Source organism: Vipera berus, assembly GCF_964194415.1.
Source record: "Vipera berus genome assembly, chromosome: 1".
In the NCBI taxonomy this organism is placed as follows: Eukaryota; Metazoa; Chordata; class Lepidosauria; order Squamata; family Viperidae; genus Vipera; species Vipera berus.
Window position 1 is genome coordinate 200,150,374 of NC_138202.1, and position 18,119 is coordinate 200,168,492.

Below are 18,119 nucleotides of genomic sequence, written 5' to 3' on the forward strand. Positions count from 1 at the left end.
AACCTCCTGCTCAGGCAGGAAAGCCTATACCATTTCAGACAAATGGTTGGCCAATCTCTTCTTAAAAATATCTAGTGATGGAGCATTCACAACTTTTGGAGGCAAGTCATTACACTGATTAATTGTTCTCACTGTCAGGAGATTTCTTCTTAGTTCTAGGTTGCTTCTCTCCTTGATTAGTTTCCATCCATTGCTTCTTGTCCTGCCTTCAGGTGCTTTGGAGAATAGGTCAACTGTCTCTTTGTGGCAGCCCCTGAGATATTGGAACACTGCTCTCATGTGACCCCTCATCCTTTTTTTCATTAGACTGGACATACCCAATTCCAGCAATCGTTCTTTATATGTTTTAGCCTCCAGTCCCCTAATCATCTTTGTTGCTCTTCCTACACTTTTTCTAGAGTCTCAACATCTTTTTTACATCCTGGTGACCAAACCTGGATGCAGTATTCCAGTTTAAATACATTCTATTTATTATATTACTATTTATTTAATCATATTTGGCCCTCTGGGTTTTCATTGTCTTTGCAGCTTTAGTTGTAATAAATTCATGATTCAGGGGGAAAATGGTCAAGCAAAAACAAAACAAACAAAGGGAAAAAACATACAAAACATGTCAATACATAAAAAATTAAATCTGGGTTCCCTATCAGCATCTGCATCACCATCCCACTATTTGCATGAACAATGGATAGCTGCATTAACCAAATCCAGAATTTTATTGTTTCAAATAGTTTTAATTTTGCACAACTTTTGCTTTCTCCACAGCTCTGTAGAAGCCATGTGCTTATCATTTTACACTCTGGGAAAGGACTGTAAATGCTGAGAGAAACAGTTGCAACAGGTTGTCCCCCAATCCAATGTGCAGCTTGTTCTTGTCGCTGCACCTCAGCAGGAAAGGGTTGCGGGCTGCTAATGCAGAGATGGATGGGCTGCATCCAATCATGCCATTCTGCAGGTGAAACTCTATCAGCCAACCAGAGAAATTCTTTCTCTCTGCTTCCATTCTCTTCCAATCTGTTAAAGTGGACCCAAAAAGTCCTCTGAAGGAGATTGCAGGGGCACAGAACTAGGACAAGTTGACAAAAAACCTTCTCAGATAATAATGGAGGAGGCTTTCTGCACTCCTGTATTATAGGATGTATCCCAATTACTCTGTTGCCCCATCATCAGAAAAGATAGCAATGTCTCCAACTTTATTGCAGGATCCAATCTGGGTCTGTCATCGAGACTAGAGGTTTAGTCTTCCAAGCTTTCAGACTCATACTGGAGCACATCTTTAGGGAACCTTTCTCTAGCAGTGTGTGCTTTGGGCTGTTCTATGCACAGTATTTATATTGTGCCTGGTTGGGTGTGGTTTTTTGTTGGTTGATTCGGTGTTGATGGCCAGCTATTAAGTCATTGGCTGTTGTTTCTTTGTGCTGCCAAGCCCTTACCTCCTAAGTACTTGATAATGTGTGATGGTAAATCAGCACTCTTGTTGACTGAAGAGGGGTCCTTTTCCCAGGCTTCAATCATTTCCCTGGCTGTTTTTGTGCCTGCTCGTCCAACACTCTTAGCAGCTGCAAAATTGAATGTATGTCTTTGTTCTTAGCAGAGTGAGGCTACCGATGAGTTCGGGTTCCCTCATCTGACCGCTTGCTTGTGTTCTTGCAACCTGGTGGTTAGTTTCCTCCCTGTCTGTCCTACATAGTCACAGGGGGAATCCATGCAGGGGATCCAGTAGATTACATTGGAAGTATCTCTCACCTCCAAGCAATTTTTACAATGTATAATTTGCCCTCATATTTATCCTCTATTGATCCTAATTGAAGTCACTTTAGAGTATATTTTTCTGCTTTGCCTCTAAAATACACTTTTCCCTGTAATATTGTCCAAAGTGCTCCTGTCCATCACTTTGTTATACACAATCTCCAGCAGTCCACTGGCTATTTCACAGAGAAAGACACACTCCTTCAACTGAGTCAAGACTATTGAACACTCTAATAACTAAAAACTGGGGTTTGCCATCAAGTTTGGACCCTGATAGTATGGCTGAGCCCATTTTTGTGGTTAGTTTTTAGTGTTATGTTCTCAGCTGCTATTTCATACTATTTCTGTTTTAGATGCGGTTGTTTTATTGTTTTCACTCTATTTTAATTGTTGACCACCCACAGTCATGTATATGAGATGGGAAGCCATAGAAATAAATGCCTTGAATAAATAAATACATAAATACATTCATAAGGCCTTTTATCGGTAGTTATTAAGCCTGAAGAGTTTCATTTTCACATCCCAAACAGACCAAATTACCTATTTGGAAACCGGGGCTGAATCGTTCTATCTCAAGTGATTGAAAACACACACACACACACACACACACACAGAGAGAGAGAGAGAGAGAGAGAGAGAGAGAGAGAGAGAGAGAGAGAGAGAGAGAGAGAGAGAGAGAGAGAGAGACATACAGACAGACAGACAGACAGAGATAGACAAATACACATGACTGCAGGGATGCTGCTACGGTTGTGAGAGGATCAGTCGTAAGGGCCAGTGTAGCTGTGAATGGTAACTAAACAAATGGTTGTCAGTTGAGGACTATCTGTAAAGATGACAAGTATTTTGTAGGGCACTATTGTATTATTTTGGCCCACCTGCCAGTGATCTCAAGATTACCAGTATTATAGAGCTAGTAAAATCAGCTGTGGTATAGCTAAAACTGCCTGCAAAAATGAGTGCATTGTGTAGTAAGCTTTGCTTTTTCATTCTTTCTTCTATAAATTTCATTATTTCTCTAATGTCTGAATCATTTATAGAATCATCCTATGCGTACAGCCTTTGTTTCTTCCTGGAAATATCAATCAACTGTAGAAATCCATATTCAATACTCCATGCAACGCACATTTTGCAAATATGGGAAACATGCAAACAATTCAGTTTCAAGGTTTATTCTTATTTTGCTTTTAACAAACATTTTAGTATGAAGGCATTGTTTGTTAGTATTTTTAGTAATGCATGGCACAGACAAAAGGGGAAAAAAGATTCATCAGCAAGTCCAGCATTTAAATGGCAGATTAACAAAAGAGCCTTGTATTAACCCTATGTAGAAGTCTGTATTATTTCTTAGAAGATATTTTGCAAGCAAGGTACTACAGTTATTTGCATTGAAGTAAAAACTTATTTTTGATCAAGAAAATTACATTTTTCTGACTTTCTTTATATCACAAATGTCACAAAAACCCTATTTCCCAAGAAAATATATCCAACATATTTGGCTAACTTTTTCATTTTAAAAGCAAAGCAGACATGCGCTGCATATAGAGACAATGTATTTTGTTCAAATCAAATCTGTAAACTGCACAATGTTAATTCACTTGTTTGGGAGAAGAAATACAATTAGCTGCATTGAACAATATGTTGCCTAATATTAATGGAAAATAATGCATCAGTTGCCTATTCTGTATGTTTTCATGAAAAAGAGGCAAGTCTGGTACCAGAAGAATTGCTACAGGAGAACATCAATGTACAAAGTCCCCTCTTTGGGGGCAGACCTTTGATCTCAATGCTCAAAGCATTGTGAAAGTGGCTATGGAGGACAGGGGGTAGACTTTGTACTCTTTAATTGTCTGTAAATTTGTGTGTTGTTAATATAAAAATCCACACCATTCAGAATGTACTGTCCAGGCATCCCTATGTTGTAACAAAACTGATTCTAATTGCTATTACAGCATGTCTTGGTAGGACTAATATATGAATAATGTTATCTACCTAGTTGATTGTATGCAAGCAACCTTCTCCAGGCCTAGACTTCTAAGTGAGAAAAATAATAATTTATGCAGTCAAGTTGGAAATCAGACAGCTGAGATGTCATCAGATCTTTTCACCTTCACAATCCAAGAGTCCTTCTCTCTTTACTTCATTCTTGGTGATAGGGTAGTGAGGTAAAGCATTTAGTTCTGAGAGAAACATCACTATCAATGAGAACCAAAGTGAAGATGTTGGACCAGTGCAGAAGTCAGAAAAGATGGTGACAATCAAATATAGGAAAATGTCTCTGATCAGAATATTTTGCTCGCTCATTTTTTCTGAGATCTTTCGCATTTAGTCAAAGTTTTAGTTGCCTTCTGTGTGACTGCTTATTTATCTCTTCTTGCCTCATTAATACCCTCCTTTCTGCTCCTTTCTAAAACCTAATTACCACAGTGGTTAAGGAGATTGGGGAGCAAAAAAGCAAATTATGATGATGCTTTATCAGACCATATCCTAATCTCTAAGAATACCGGTAAATAGTATCTTTCAGCTGGTGTCATTTCCAAGAACAGAATATTAATACATTCCTTGCAAGACTTTTTTGGGGAAAACCTATAGGGTTAGTGGATATTTTTTGTATACCTCAAATTATTAGGGTTGGGAGAAATAATCTGTTTGAAATGATGGTGATTTACAGCCACCCAGTGCAGATAATACCCAATAAAAAGAGCCAGTGATCAACTCAGTAGGAAGAAATTACCAATCTCAGTTCAGCCCACTTAGAGAATGAGATCAATTCAAGAATGTGCTGTGCATCCTTTGCCTTTATGTGCAAATAGCCAAAGGCACATTTGCTAAACAATGTCCATTATCCAAGAAACGCAGGCCCTGCACTTGGAAAAAAACACTTGGAAGAAAAAAAACACCCATTATCTAATGGATGATAGAAGCAGAAGAAGGATGGTTGAACCTCCAATCTCCTGTTTAAGGGTTTCCCTAGTATCAAACAACTTCAACCCAGAATCCATACACTTGTTCCTATGTAACACAAGCTAAAAGAAAATGAGACTTTAATTAATGCACATATGGTTTACCTAACTACACACAGGCCTATGGGAACATCATGAACTCAGTCTGAAACCCGTCTGTTGTATTTACGCATTTCAATGCAAGTAAGCCCCTTCAACCCAGGGAGGCATAGTTAGCAGGAATAATCCTGCCACTTTCCTCTTTGAAGCGTTTAATCTTTGCTTCACGCTTTGCTATTGCACCCTAAAGCAAGGTGTTTTGTGCCTAGATGTGAACCAGTGAAGAAAGTCAACTTCACCACCCGAAGTATATTGGGATTAAAGGTAAAGGTAAAGGTTCCCCCGCACATGCATGCTAGTCGTTTCCGACTCTAGGGGCCGGTGCTCATCTCCGTTTCAAAGCCGAAGAGCCAGCGCTTGTCTGAGGACGTCTCCGTGGTCATGTGGCCGGCATGACTAGACGCCAAAGGCGCACGGAACGCTGTTACCTTCCCACCGCAGTGGTCCCTATTTTTCTACTTGCATTTTTACGTGCTTTCGAACTGCTAGGTTGGCAGAAGCTGGGATGAGTAACAGGCGCTCACTCTGCTACGCGGCACTTGGGATTCGACCTGCCAAACTGCCGACCTTCTGATCGACAAGCTCAGCGTCCTAACCCACTGAGCCACCGCGTCCCTTATATTGGGATTAGGGGACCACAAGTGATCTGGCCTCTGTAGCTGTTTACTTTTTGAAACAGAATTCTACAGGCACATTTTTGTTCCAATGTTTATTTTAGAAATCCGCATAGATTGTAGCAGATTGGGTTGGGAGACACACAGAGATATAAACTTTACAAGGTGGCCAAAATATTCCTTTTCTCTCTTCCGACAGCAAGAGAGGTTCCACACCCCCACCCCAATGCTAGCAGCAGCTTGGGGCCTCTTTCTTGGCATTCCCAGGAGCAACCATGTGACCATGCAATATTTTATGACCGTGTCTCATAAAATTCCAGAAGTGGGATAGAAACGTCTTCTTCACTTCAAAGTGCTCAGTGATGCTGAAAGCATGTCTGAAGTCTGAAAGGATGAAAACAAACTTGGAGAAGACCTCTTGGCCCCCTTGTAAAGTTTATAATAGTGGCTCCTGGCTCGTCCTGCAGATTTTTATTTTTATTTTTTTAAGAAGGATGAAGTATTTCTTTCCCAAATTTGCATGCAGAGGAATCCAGGCTACAATTCTTTTTAAACCCTATCATCGTGTATCACATATTGTAGTGGATTTTTTTTTAAAAAAATATCTCTTTCCATTCATGACTCAGATTGGGCAATCAGGACTGCCTCACTTATTTTGATTTTGTTGCTTTTGTTGAATTGTGATAATTCATGTTGGATGGCTGACTAAATCTTTGAATCACAGTAAGCTGAAAAAGAAATGACAGCTCAGGAACAAGGAGGACCAGAGGGAAATAGAAACCATCAAGCAGGAATGGAGAAGAAAAGAGGGAGGTGTGCTCCATGGATAGATGGGGGACTAAATATACATTCTTAGTAAGCATATCAAAAATATCAGATGGTATCGATATAGGCGTAAAACCAAATATTTTCTATATTTCATTGAAATTTAAATTCATGTGAATCTGGATGATACTGTGCTTATGTGGTAACTAAAAGGAATCTGTCAGGTCACCAATGTAATGAATGGTTCAAAAAGAGAAGAGAAATTAATAGTTGAAAGTATCATATTTTTAGAATGCAATGGTTTTTGAATACATAAATATTGCTCATAAAGGCAACAAAACTATGTATCTATTTGAAACCAATTTTCCTTTTTGGATCTTTCTACAAATTATATATCATGAACTAATTCATATTTGGGAATTCTAGTGTAAGCATAAACAATGGTTACTATTTATCTGAGATTTGTGTTGGAGATATTTACAAGTAAGCGAGGCTGGTAAATTTCATGTGCCTACACCTTTGTTATATTTGGAATTATTTTTAAAAATTTGGAAGATGGTACATATGCATAATTACGCAAAACCAGCATCTCATAATACAGAAGAACATCCCTGTAATTGTTTTTAACAGCAGTTGGAAACTAGTTTACAGAATATCAAGCCTTGGACCCATGCTGAGTGTTCTTTCAATCTTGCAAGTAGGGTATCAGTTTAATTTACAATGTAGTTGAAAAATGAATGCAAAATTTTGTTTTTCATTTGAGCCCAGCATTTGCTAGCAAAACAGATGACATATGGTACAACATCCATCACCAATATCTGTTAATTGCATTTTATGTATTTAAAAAGTATGCATATGCAGTTGAAAATGTAACAAGAGTAGGCATGAAATTGTTAAAGCTACAAGCCATATTATACTGTGTGTGCGCGCGAGATGCAGAGTATCTGCAATCTCTCCTACCCAGAGGGCACTGGAATTAATAGGTACTTTAGACAACTCCAAATACTCCAGAGGTGCTCACCTATTAGTAGATAATGCAGAATTGAGCTGTGGAGAAATGCCATTAGGATAGATAAAAGGTTTTGTGCCATGAGTAGATTTGCAAGGAACTGGCTAATTGTGGGGATTGTTTGTCCTATGAAATATTTAGCCTGTTAGAGATACTCCACCTCTTGGGATGCTTACAAGCAGGAAAAAAAAGAAATCCATGTCCTGAGTTTGGAAACAAAGTAAGTTCTTCTCCTGAACATGGATAATCCTTTCTTCAGTACTGTGACTCTTATTCATTGAGAGATGTATTTTCCATAACACACATTTGCATTCTGTCTGTGGACAACTTAAGTTATCCTCCTGGGTCTGAGTTAAAAAAGTCTGAGGGCTAATTCATGTGTCATTAGGGCTGATCTGGAGATGGCTGAATAGCACTTTGTGTGAGGGCAACTCTGTACAGGAGTTGTAATCTATATTTAGTTTGATTATGGACAATCTCCATTTAGAAGTGCTTTTCAGCCTCTAGTTTGCATAGAGAATCTCTGCATGTGGTATCAGCCACGTGACTGGAATTGTTTTTGTCAGTCCCCAATGGAGAGGTTATAATGTTTGACATTAGTAACCCTCAAATCTTTATTCACAGTAACATATCTATTCACCCTTAATTCTTGTAGTTATACTGGCTTTAGAAAAAGTCTAACAAGCTGAAATGTTTATGTGCTAGCACTGGCAAGGTGACTTTACCAACAGATCAAAGGATACTAGTACTGCCAGCATCTTTTCTTCATGGAAGTAATGACAGATGTGAATGCTTTGTGATCACTCCAAAGAAACCCTCAGACTCTTGAAGGACAATGCTTAAAACATCCTTTGCCTATGTTGCCTTGAAGAGGAATTGCAACTGAGAGATAGTATTTAGAAGCTAATAATATATGTGCAGAAGAACAGGGCTGCAGGATTTCAAAAGGAGAAGCAAAACAGATAGGAATGAGGCAAAGAAATCTAAATCAAGACTCTACAATGCATGGTAGAGAAGCTTCGTGTCATCTACCAAACCAACTGAACAGGAGAAGAGAAACAAATATAAAGAATCAGTCAAATCCCTTAATTGCCCTCCCCTCCCCCTCCCTATTATGCACTTCATGGTGTGCTGCTGTCTGTTAGTCAGAATGTTGTCACATAATGCACTAGTGACTGCAGATCTTCGGTCACTTCCTGCTTTCTTCTGTCATCATGGTCTTCTGTAGAGAAAGGGAGAGAAAAAAGAAGCTGATGGTGTAAACATTATCTAGAACATTTTTCACTGCAGAGGGAATAACCAAGGCATCTTGACTGTATTCTCCTTGTTTCTGGGTTTTCTGTAAGAGAAGACCATGCTGAGCCTGAGGGAGGGGGGGGTCAATCGCGTCATAAATCATGAGTCCCTGCGTGCCCACCTTGAATGCCTTCTTAATTCCCACTCATTTCCCTTGACTGTTAGTAGCTCAGATTTTTGTAGAGAGCTTAAGCTTGCAATAAATCTTTATAAATCATTTGAGCTGCCTAAATCTCCTGATTTCCTCGGTGCTTGACATTTTCTGAGATTTCCGGTTTTAGGGAACATGTGCAAAAAAAATGCTGTGGGGTTTTTGTTCCCGCCCCCCTACTTCTGTGGGTTGGCTCCTTCTGCATTCCACTTCAACAACATTCCTTAATTTGGAGAATTTTAAGAGTTGAGAAATTGAGCATGAATGCTTTGCAATAGTTCTCCAATTTTAATCTTACAAACAGGTGGACATGTCCGCATGGTCATAATAAAAATATTCATGAAAAACAAAGCTAGAGACCAAATCTTTGAAACTGTATCAGTGGAAAGCACATCCCTGAATGCCAGGTGAACTGCATATCAAAGCAAAGGTAGGGAACCGTGTCAGATTTGGATCTGCATTTCTACAAGTAATCAGTGTTATGTCTGTAAGATAATATGTTATATGCTTATATTCCTTAAAGGTAAAATAAGTTTGTTTATTGGAAAATATATGTAAATGATTAATAACTATGGCCAAACATCAATTGAATATGGATTTATTCTTCAGAATGTAATTATTTAACTAATGAGCTTGAAGTCATGTAGGAAGCCATACTTCATCTTTCAACCATTTGCTTTCATAAAGATTGTTTCACTTGCATAACAGAAAATCATGTTCTACACCTGTTTGCTAGTTTCCTCAGCTTTTCCATGAAGAAAGGGACCCAGTTCAAATAGTTCATAGTTAAGGAAGGAAGGAAGAAGGAAGGAAGGAAGGAAGGAAGGAAGGAAGGAAGGAAGGAAGGAAGGAAGGAAGGAAGGAAGGAAGGAAATTTCTTCTAAGATGAGATTTCCTACCCTTTCCGATGAGTGCCAGCTAAGTAGATGGAACAGTGAGACATCAGTTCAAAACAGTGAGTAATTAATTGCAATCAAGATTGCAATTAATTCATAAATATAGATATTTATGGATGTAGGTGTTCATCTTACATTAAGACAAGAATGGTACAGTGGTAAAACTCAGGTAGTTAATTCAGCATTTTAAAAAATCTTATTTGATATCTGAAGTTTAACCCAGCAGGATAATCATGCAATATTGAACTGCATTCTGAGGAATATTGCGGCAGAAGCCACAATCTTTCTGCACCTAATCATGGAGGAATTAAAATTTAATTCATATATCTAAAGTAATATTTAGCAGCTTTTATGAATCTTAAAACACACAATTGTGTACTGTGTCCTACAGCTGATGTAGCAATTTTTATGGTAGAAAGCTTTTTAGTGCCTGTGGCCAGAGTTGTAGGTATGCTGCTCTTTTGATACATCTGAAAGTTTCAAGCAGTCAAAAGTTTAAACGTTTAAGGTTGGGAGGGAGAAATCTGCTAAACATAATAATATATAAATGTTAATTAGAGGAGGGTTTTTAAATGGCTGATCCAATTAGTGTCTGCTTAAAGTTCCCTGAATGCAGAGAAAAGCTTTTTGATCAAAGCCATAGCATCAGACTCTGTGAAAGGTCTCAAATGAAAGGGATTCTTTGTTCTGACACTTTCCCATCTTCTTGGGCTCTCCTCCTCCTCCTCCCAATCAGATGTGCTGTCATACCTGAAAGCAAGAAGTCCTTCATCTCCCTCTCTTCCCCCACCTTCCCCTTCTTTCCCATGTCATTATCTTTACTATATATTATCTATCTATCTATCTATCTATCTATCTATCTATCTATCTATCTATCTATCTATCTATCTATCTATCTATCTATCTATCTATCTATCTATCTATCTAGTAAGCAATTACTGCTTCACATCCTGCTATCTACATTTCTTCTCCCACTGCATTGGCTGAATCTCGGTAATTATCCATGTTACTTCTGTATTTCCCCATGTTCTTACTTTATGTAAATTTACCAAGAGCCGCATCCAGTTGCTTCCGCTGTGCCAGCAGAAGATGCCTATCGAGGGAAAAGGGCATGGATGTCTTTGTTCTTGGTTTATGGTTGTAGAGCAAAGTTCCAGGTGATATTCAGTGCAGAGAAACATAAGGATAAAGCTCTGATATTACAACTGCAAAATGAATAGCTAATAACCTTCTAACATAAGGGTGATCCCTGGAATCCTGTTTAAACTCAGGTTTTTGGGTGTTTTTTTTTACAGTCATTATGATTGAGCAAAACTGGGCAAGTTCCATCCAACTGCACCTACTCTGTCAGCAGAAGATGCTTACCCTGGGGCACTTTAGGTTCTCTCCTTCTGCAGTCCTTCAATCTTCACCAAAGCATAACCAGCTAGATTGATAATCAGCAGTAGCAAACATGGACAATTTTTAAAGAAAGTTTGAGGAAAGGCTGCATCCAGGCATTGCCTTCCCCCCTCCCCATTTGGTTTGTATAGGCATTTGACCGTAGTTGAATATGACCTCCTATTTTATAGTTTGTTATCTACCATCTCTCTCTCTCTCTCCCTCTCTCATCTCTCATTTATCACACATACATACACATTCTTGAATTAACTTTCCTTTAAAAAAATCTACACATGGTTGATAACATAACATAAAATATGGATGTTATCATAATCATAACCAGACATTTTATTAAGCCTTAAAACTGCAGGTTTCTACAAAGGCACCTGAAAGTAAATCAGTAATTGAGTGAAGCTTCCACTCCTATAGATAAGGACTGGTATGTAAGGCAATTTTCTCTTGCTATTTGGCAGTAAGAAATCAGTTTTCATTATAATCTCTGTCAGCTTGAGTACAGTTATATTTCAAACCCTAAATATATACTCCCTCTCATAATATATACTTGAGATAGTGAGGGACAGGAGCATAGTAAAAATGAAATTTACTCTTTCATCTTTAGCATCCCCACATGAAGGCTTTCATCTTCAGCAACTCAAGGTTTCAGGGCTTCCTTCTTGAAGAGCCTTGCAAAAACCCAACCATGTTAGCTCGGACAATGACCAACAAGTCTGTTATTACTGGTGGCACTACTTTATTTCATATAAAACCTCCTGGCTCCCTAATCTGGGAATTTGGGAAAGCTTCCCTAAATTTTCCAGCTGTAGAATATGGTACATGCATTAGTTCACCCCTCACCAACAAAGAAGAAAGATAGCATTTCTATTCAGATAAAAACAATTTATAGAAACCAATTATATTTTTCTCACCAGTGGAGGTAATAAACTTTGAAACTATGTCTAAAATGTCAAGCACGTGGCAGCTTAATTTTTAGTTATGCTGGAGGAAGGAGGGGGGAAAGGAGAGAGAGAAAGAGAGCATGAATTAGACAGTGACACAGAAGAGAAGAATTTCAAATGCAGCATTTTAATTTGGTGTGTCCTTTTTTTCTTTTCCCTTTGACAACTTTTTAAATGGAGGCTGTTGCAGCTCATATTTCTCTCTCCCATCTGCAGCACTGCAGTATATTGTCAGTATGCTGGCAAGCACAAAGAAGTACACACAGTAATAAGACATTTTAAAATCTCTGTGACAGAACTGCCACTGTTACAAAGCTTCTATATTTGGTTTGGAGAGACATGAAATCCTATTATAGGTGTAAATAGCTCATCTTGGTGGTATATGATACCGGCATCGAGTAATCAGCACTGGAAAAGAAATGAAATGTATTTGTGATTCTGTTTGATCTATCTTGGGTAGGGATTTCAGAATTGGATTTTATAATTAGGATGTGACAGGGAATTGGTTTTTTTTTCAGGTCTCAGTTTCTGTCTACCAAGGAATCAAGCTGCTTATGTCTATGACCATATCGTTGTGTTCTCTTTCATTTCTCATGTAATCAAACTCTGCAATTGCTTATAAATTCAGTTTCTATGAAGCAGAAGAGTTCAGGAGTTAGAAGTGGCATTCGGCAATGTTCAGCCAAGGGCGTGAAATTCTCAGAACATACATTGATTGCTTCTGGAATATATATAGATTTCAAAAAGCCAAACCTAATTTCAGTCAGTAGAAATGGCTGGTTTGCTTGGCCTTTTCTTTTTAGCAATTTAATTTATGAAGAAATCGGCATTGCTCCATTAAAAAAAGGTACTTTGAACAAAACTGTTTATAATCCTCATTCATTTCCCCATGTATAGTGTTATGTTTCAGGTTCGGACGAGCAGGAAAGATGCCAGGCAGATGAGTACAGAAGAATAGTTGCTTTATTCATAACTGTAACTGTACAGAGGGTTAGAGGTATCCATGCAGTCTTTATATAGTCTCCCATAGTCTGAACAACCAATCAGATTGAACCCATCATTCCCGCCAAGTTGACTGCAGCCTGGACTGGAAAGTCCCATCTGTGTTACTGGAGAACTGTTAGCTTTCCAACGTACACGTGATAAGGTCTTCCCAAAAGCTCAGTACATAACACCCCTTCCCCTTTTAAGGAACAGACATTATAACCCTTGACATTTAAGGATTATGATTCACTCCCAACCTCCAGTGTTTAATTGAATGTTTGACCCCATTCAAGGTAGGATAATGATAACGTGACCTTCTCGGATGTGCAGTGTATAGGTTGCATGCAAAGAGACTAAAGACAGCTTTCCTGTTCTGCCAGTAGTATTACACCACCTAAAGTACAAGTGGACTACAACTAAATTAAAGAATGATTTCTTGAGAGATTTTCTCTCTGTTAATCCCTTTTTAGTATGCAATGCAACCTATTATATGTTGATTAACAAATCCAAAAAACAATTGCCATGCTCACAAGCTGGTAAACCATTTACAATACTTTGTCTTATTTGACAACATAGTCAGCAAGGTATGCAGGTGGCCTGTGAGGCCCTGAGAAACGTCTTTGAGTTCCGCCCACTTGGTGGTCTACCAACTTATCTGGCACACCAGGTTTATTCATGCTCTCCTGTGCTGAACAATCCGACGATGGAGGATTGCTCTGGCTGGCCTCACCCGATAGGCCTACCCCAGAGTCAAAACTTGAAGCAGAGTGAGCGCAGTGGTCACTGGCATTTGGCTAATCTGATTGTCTTGGTCTTCTTTAGACTCGAAACCTGCTGTGTGCTGAAAAAGCTGAAAGGGAGGATAAGAGCTAGCCTGTGTGCCAGCTTGATAACTACGAGAGGGACTAGTACCCCCATACTCACTTAGTGACCATTCTGGAAATCTCTTCCTTAGTTGGTCCACATGTCGTCTTACCAGACGCCCTCCCTCCACCCCTACTGTATAAGATAGCGGCCCTGATTTGTCAACCACCTTCCCCAGAACCCACAAATGTCCCGGCCCATAATTTCTGGCCCAGACCAAGTCACCAGGTTGTAGCCCCCTTGGGGGTTTGGGTTGAGCAGCATCTGATGCCACTCTGACTGGATGGAGTCTGGCCAGCTTAGTGATGAGACTCTGCCCCAGCGAAGCTCCACAGGACTTTTTCCTGTGGCTGTACAAGGTGTGGAGTGTTGACAAAGTAGAAAGTCTGCTAGTCTGTGGTGCCAGTCACCTGTGATGATGCGCTTGAGTGCGTCTTTGGTCATTCTCACCATTCGTTCTGCTTGTCCATTTGACGATGGGTGGAATGGTGCAGATGTGGCATGTCTGATCATGTTTGCTCTGAGGAAAGCCTGAAACTCAGCAGCAGTAAATTGAGCCCCATTATCTGAAACCATGACATCAGGTAGTCCATGTGTAGCAAAAAGTTTCCTCAGCACCTGGATAGTCCTAGCAGTAGTCATATTGGGGACTGGAACTACTTCCAGCCATTTTGAGTGGCTATCCACTACAACTAAGAATAGCTGTCCTTGAAAAGGCCCAGTGTAATCAATATGAATCCTGGACCAGGGCGTGTGAGTTGCCTCCCATCTATGAACAGATGCCTGAGGCATTTCAGGTCTTGACCTTTGGCAGATATAGCAACCGTGTACCTGCTCCTCAACAGCCTTATCTAAACCAGGCCACCACAGGTAGCTTCTAGCTAATGCTTTCATGCACACTATACCAGGGTGTCCCTCATGCAAGGACTGTAGTACTCTATCCCTTAAAACTGAGGGAATAATGACTCTATTACCCCATAACAAACATCCTTTGTGTGCAGATAACTCATGCCTTCTGATAAAATAACTCTGGAATTCAGGACCTGGACTTCTGTCTTGCCATCCCGTGAATACCCATGACAATACTCTGCTTAGAATTCTATCTGTAGCAGTTTCAGCAGCATTGTCCCCAGCATGGAGGGGGAATTCAGGTAACTCCTGTATGGACAGTATTTGTGCAGCAGGGGCTGGATCAGGATCCATAAGAGGTAAGGGTAGCCTACTGAGGCCATCTGCATGGCCCATTTCTTTTCTAGGTTTGTGAATAATCTTGAAATTATAAGCAGACAAAAATATGGACCACCTGAGCAGTCTAGGTGATAATATGTGGGGGGTTTGCTTATCTGTTGTGAATAAGCCCAAAAGAGGTTTGTGATCAGTAAATATAGTGAATTTCCTTCCATATAAATAATCATGGAATTTTTTGACCCCAGCCACTATGGGTAAGGCTTCCCTATCAATTTGTGCATAATTTCTTTCAGCAACAGATAAGGTTCTAGAATAGTATGCTATGGGGACTTGCTTCCCATATTTTTCTAAGTGGCTTAGAACAGCTCCCACTCCATAGGGAGATACATCATAAGCAATGCAAACAGGTTTAGATTCTATATAATGTGTGACAGTAGATTTGTCTGACAACAGGGCCTTAAAGTCCTGAAAACTCCTCTCATGTACATTGATCCAATTCCAGACAGCCTTCTTATCAAGAAGCCTGTGGAGGGGCTCTGCTATGGCTGCCTTGTGAGGCAGAAAGGTATGATAAAAATTCAATAAACCCCAAAATGCTTGTAATTCTGCTTTATTCTTGGGACTAGGAGCCAATTTGATGGCCCTTACCTTTGATTCTGCAGGGTGGATTCCACTGGCATCTATACGGAATCCCAAAAACTCTGTTGAAGTGACCCCTATACTGCATTTGTTTCTTTTCAATTTAAGGCCCGCGTTGCATAGCCTGTGTAATACAGCCCTGAGACTACTAGCTAAAACCTCTTCAGATTCTCCAGCGATGAGAACATCATCAAAGTATGGGCAAACACCCTGAATGCCCTTAAGTGTGAGTTCCATAATTTCTTGAAATATGCCAGGTGCTACGCTTACGCCAAACTGCAACCGTTTGACCTTGAAAGCTCCTTTGTGTGTGACTATAGTTTGAGCCACTGCTGTGGCCTCATCTACTGGCAGCTTCTGGTACACCTGTGCCAAATCGAGCTTAGCGAAAATGGCGCCTCCCTGTAAAGAGGCGAGAATACGGCTGACTATTGGAGCCGGGTAAGCATTCTGGTTTAAAGCTTTGTTTAGGGTGCACTTATAGTCCATGCAAATACAAACTTCTCCATTTGGCTTAAGTGGGGTAATGATAGGGGTTTCCCATTCCCCCCCTTCAACAGGTTGCAACACTCCTTGTTCCACTAATTTATCTATTTCTGCTTCGATTTTGTGTTTTAACGCAAACGGATCTCTTCTTGGTTTTATTCTGATCGGCATTACATTAGGGTCTAATTTAAACAAAATAGGTGGCCCTGTGTAAGTTCCCAACTTAGAATCGAATACATCTGCAAATTCCTCACACAAAGTTCTGAGGTCAATACTTTGTGTTCGATTTATGCCTGTTATCTGGATCCCCAATGCCTCAAACCAGTCAAGTCCTATCAGACTTGTTCGTTGGCCCTCTAACACTACAACATCCAGGTGCCCTAGAAACTTTTTAAATTTTAGTGACAGGGTGGCCTCCCCCTTGATTTTAACATGGGCGTTCTGAAAGTCGGTCAGAATAATGCTTGAGGGCCTCAATTTCACCCAGTGATTGCTGCGGCTGCAAACATAGTTAAATGTCTCATGTGAAATGATCGAGACTGCTGAGCCAGAGTCTAATTCTATTTTACATGGAATGCCTTGTAATTCGATTGAAAGTTTAAGCTTGGATTTAAGGGGACGATGAGCCCCTGTGTGACAGATACTCCTCCTGCTTTTAAAAACCCCCACACTGGTTGGACCCTGGGCCCCAGTACCTCTCCTTGTCAGCTCCCCCAACTGCTGCTTGTGTTGACCGCCTCTTTGACGAGCTCAGCATACGACCGCAATGTGTCCAGTCCTTCCACAGGCCTGACACGTGGCCATCCAGAACCTGCAATTCACGCGGGCATGGTTGCCACCACAACCCATGCATCTAGGGAAGACAACTGCCTTATAATTATTCTCTTTTTGTTGAAGTCCGTGATCTTGTGTTCCTGCTTGCTTCTGTAGCTTGTCTATCTCTGACTCTTCCTCTACTGTGGTTTCGCCGCCATATTTTGCGACCTCGTGGTGGATTGATTCTTCTGTTTTGAGAGGTTTGGTGGTTTGCACTACTTGTATTGCACCTCTGGCTGCTTCGTCAGCCATTATTTCATCTTGTGCCTCCAACAGTGTTAAATTTGGTTTTGTGAATAGTCTCTGTTGGAGGGCTTTATCGCGAAGGCCGCATACTAACTGATCCCTCAGGCGTTCTTCTAGGTTGGAGAATTTGAAAAGACATGCGCCTGGCACAGGCCTGCGATGAACTCCGATGCCGTTTCTCCTGGACATTGCACTCTCTGATCAAATTTGAATCTCCACGTCATTTCGGACATTCTCGGTTTAAAATGTCCATTCAACTTTTGATTGAGGTCGGCAAATGATACTGACTCTATCGGTATGGGGGCAAATAGGCTGTCCACTAGATCAAACGTTGCAGGTCCGCATATGCAGAGCAGTGTTGCTGCCTTGAGACCTTCTTCAGCGATTTGATTTGCCTGTAGGTAATTTTCGATCTGCCCAAGGTACGATGGCCACTCTTCGGGGTGGCAAATGTTGAACTCTCGGAGCTTGCTGACCTTTGGCATCTTCTCAATTCCTGCGTTCTGGATCCTGCTTCACGAGCTCAGACGGGTAGTTCTGAGCATGTGGCCGCTAGCGTATTAATACTAGCCAACTGAAAGAGGGGGGGAAGATGCCTCTTCCCACCAGCATGTAAAGCTGACCCCTCATGACTTCAGCTCTTTGCGAAGCAGGATCCCACCTTCGTCGCCACTGTTATGTTTCAGGTTCGGACGAGCAGGAAAGACGCCAGGCAGATGAGTATAGAAGAATAGTTGCTTTATTCATAACTGTAACTGTACTGAGGGTTAGGGGTATCCATGCAGTCTTTATATAGTCTCCCATAGTCTGAACAACCAATCAGATTGAACCCATCATTCCCGCCAAGTTGACTGCAGCCTGGACTGGAAAGTCCCATCTGTGTTACTGGAGAACTGTTAGCTTTCCTACACGTGATAAGGTCTTCCCAAAAGCTCAGTACATAACATATAGTTCTATAGTAGGATCAGTGATCACTACTCATCTCCTGCCCAACATCTGATATAGACCACATCAGGTA

General features: G+C 40.4%; 1 protein-coding gene across 2 annotated transcripts in view; it reads right to left on the reverse strand.

Annotated features, from left to right (window-relative positions):
- Positions 1-5,081: 5,081 nt before the first annotated feature.
- The window catches only part of MACROD2 (mono-ADP ribosylhydrolase 2), a 1,175,381-nt gene continuing 1,162,343 nt past the window's right edge, over positions 5,082-18,119 (reverse strand). For both annotated transcript variants that reach the window (XM_081314693.1, XM_081314692.1), the window contains exon 18: positions 5,082-8,421. The gene's annotated coding sequence lies outside the window, so the exon portion shown is untranslated. The remainder of the gene's footprint in view (positions 8,422-18,119) is intronic.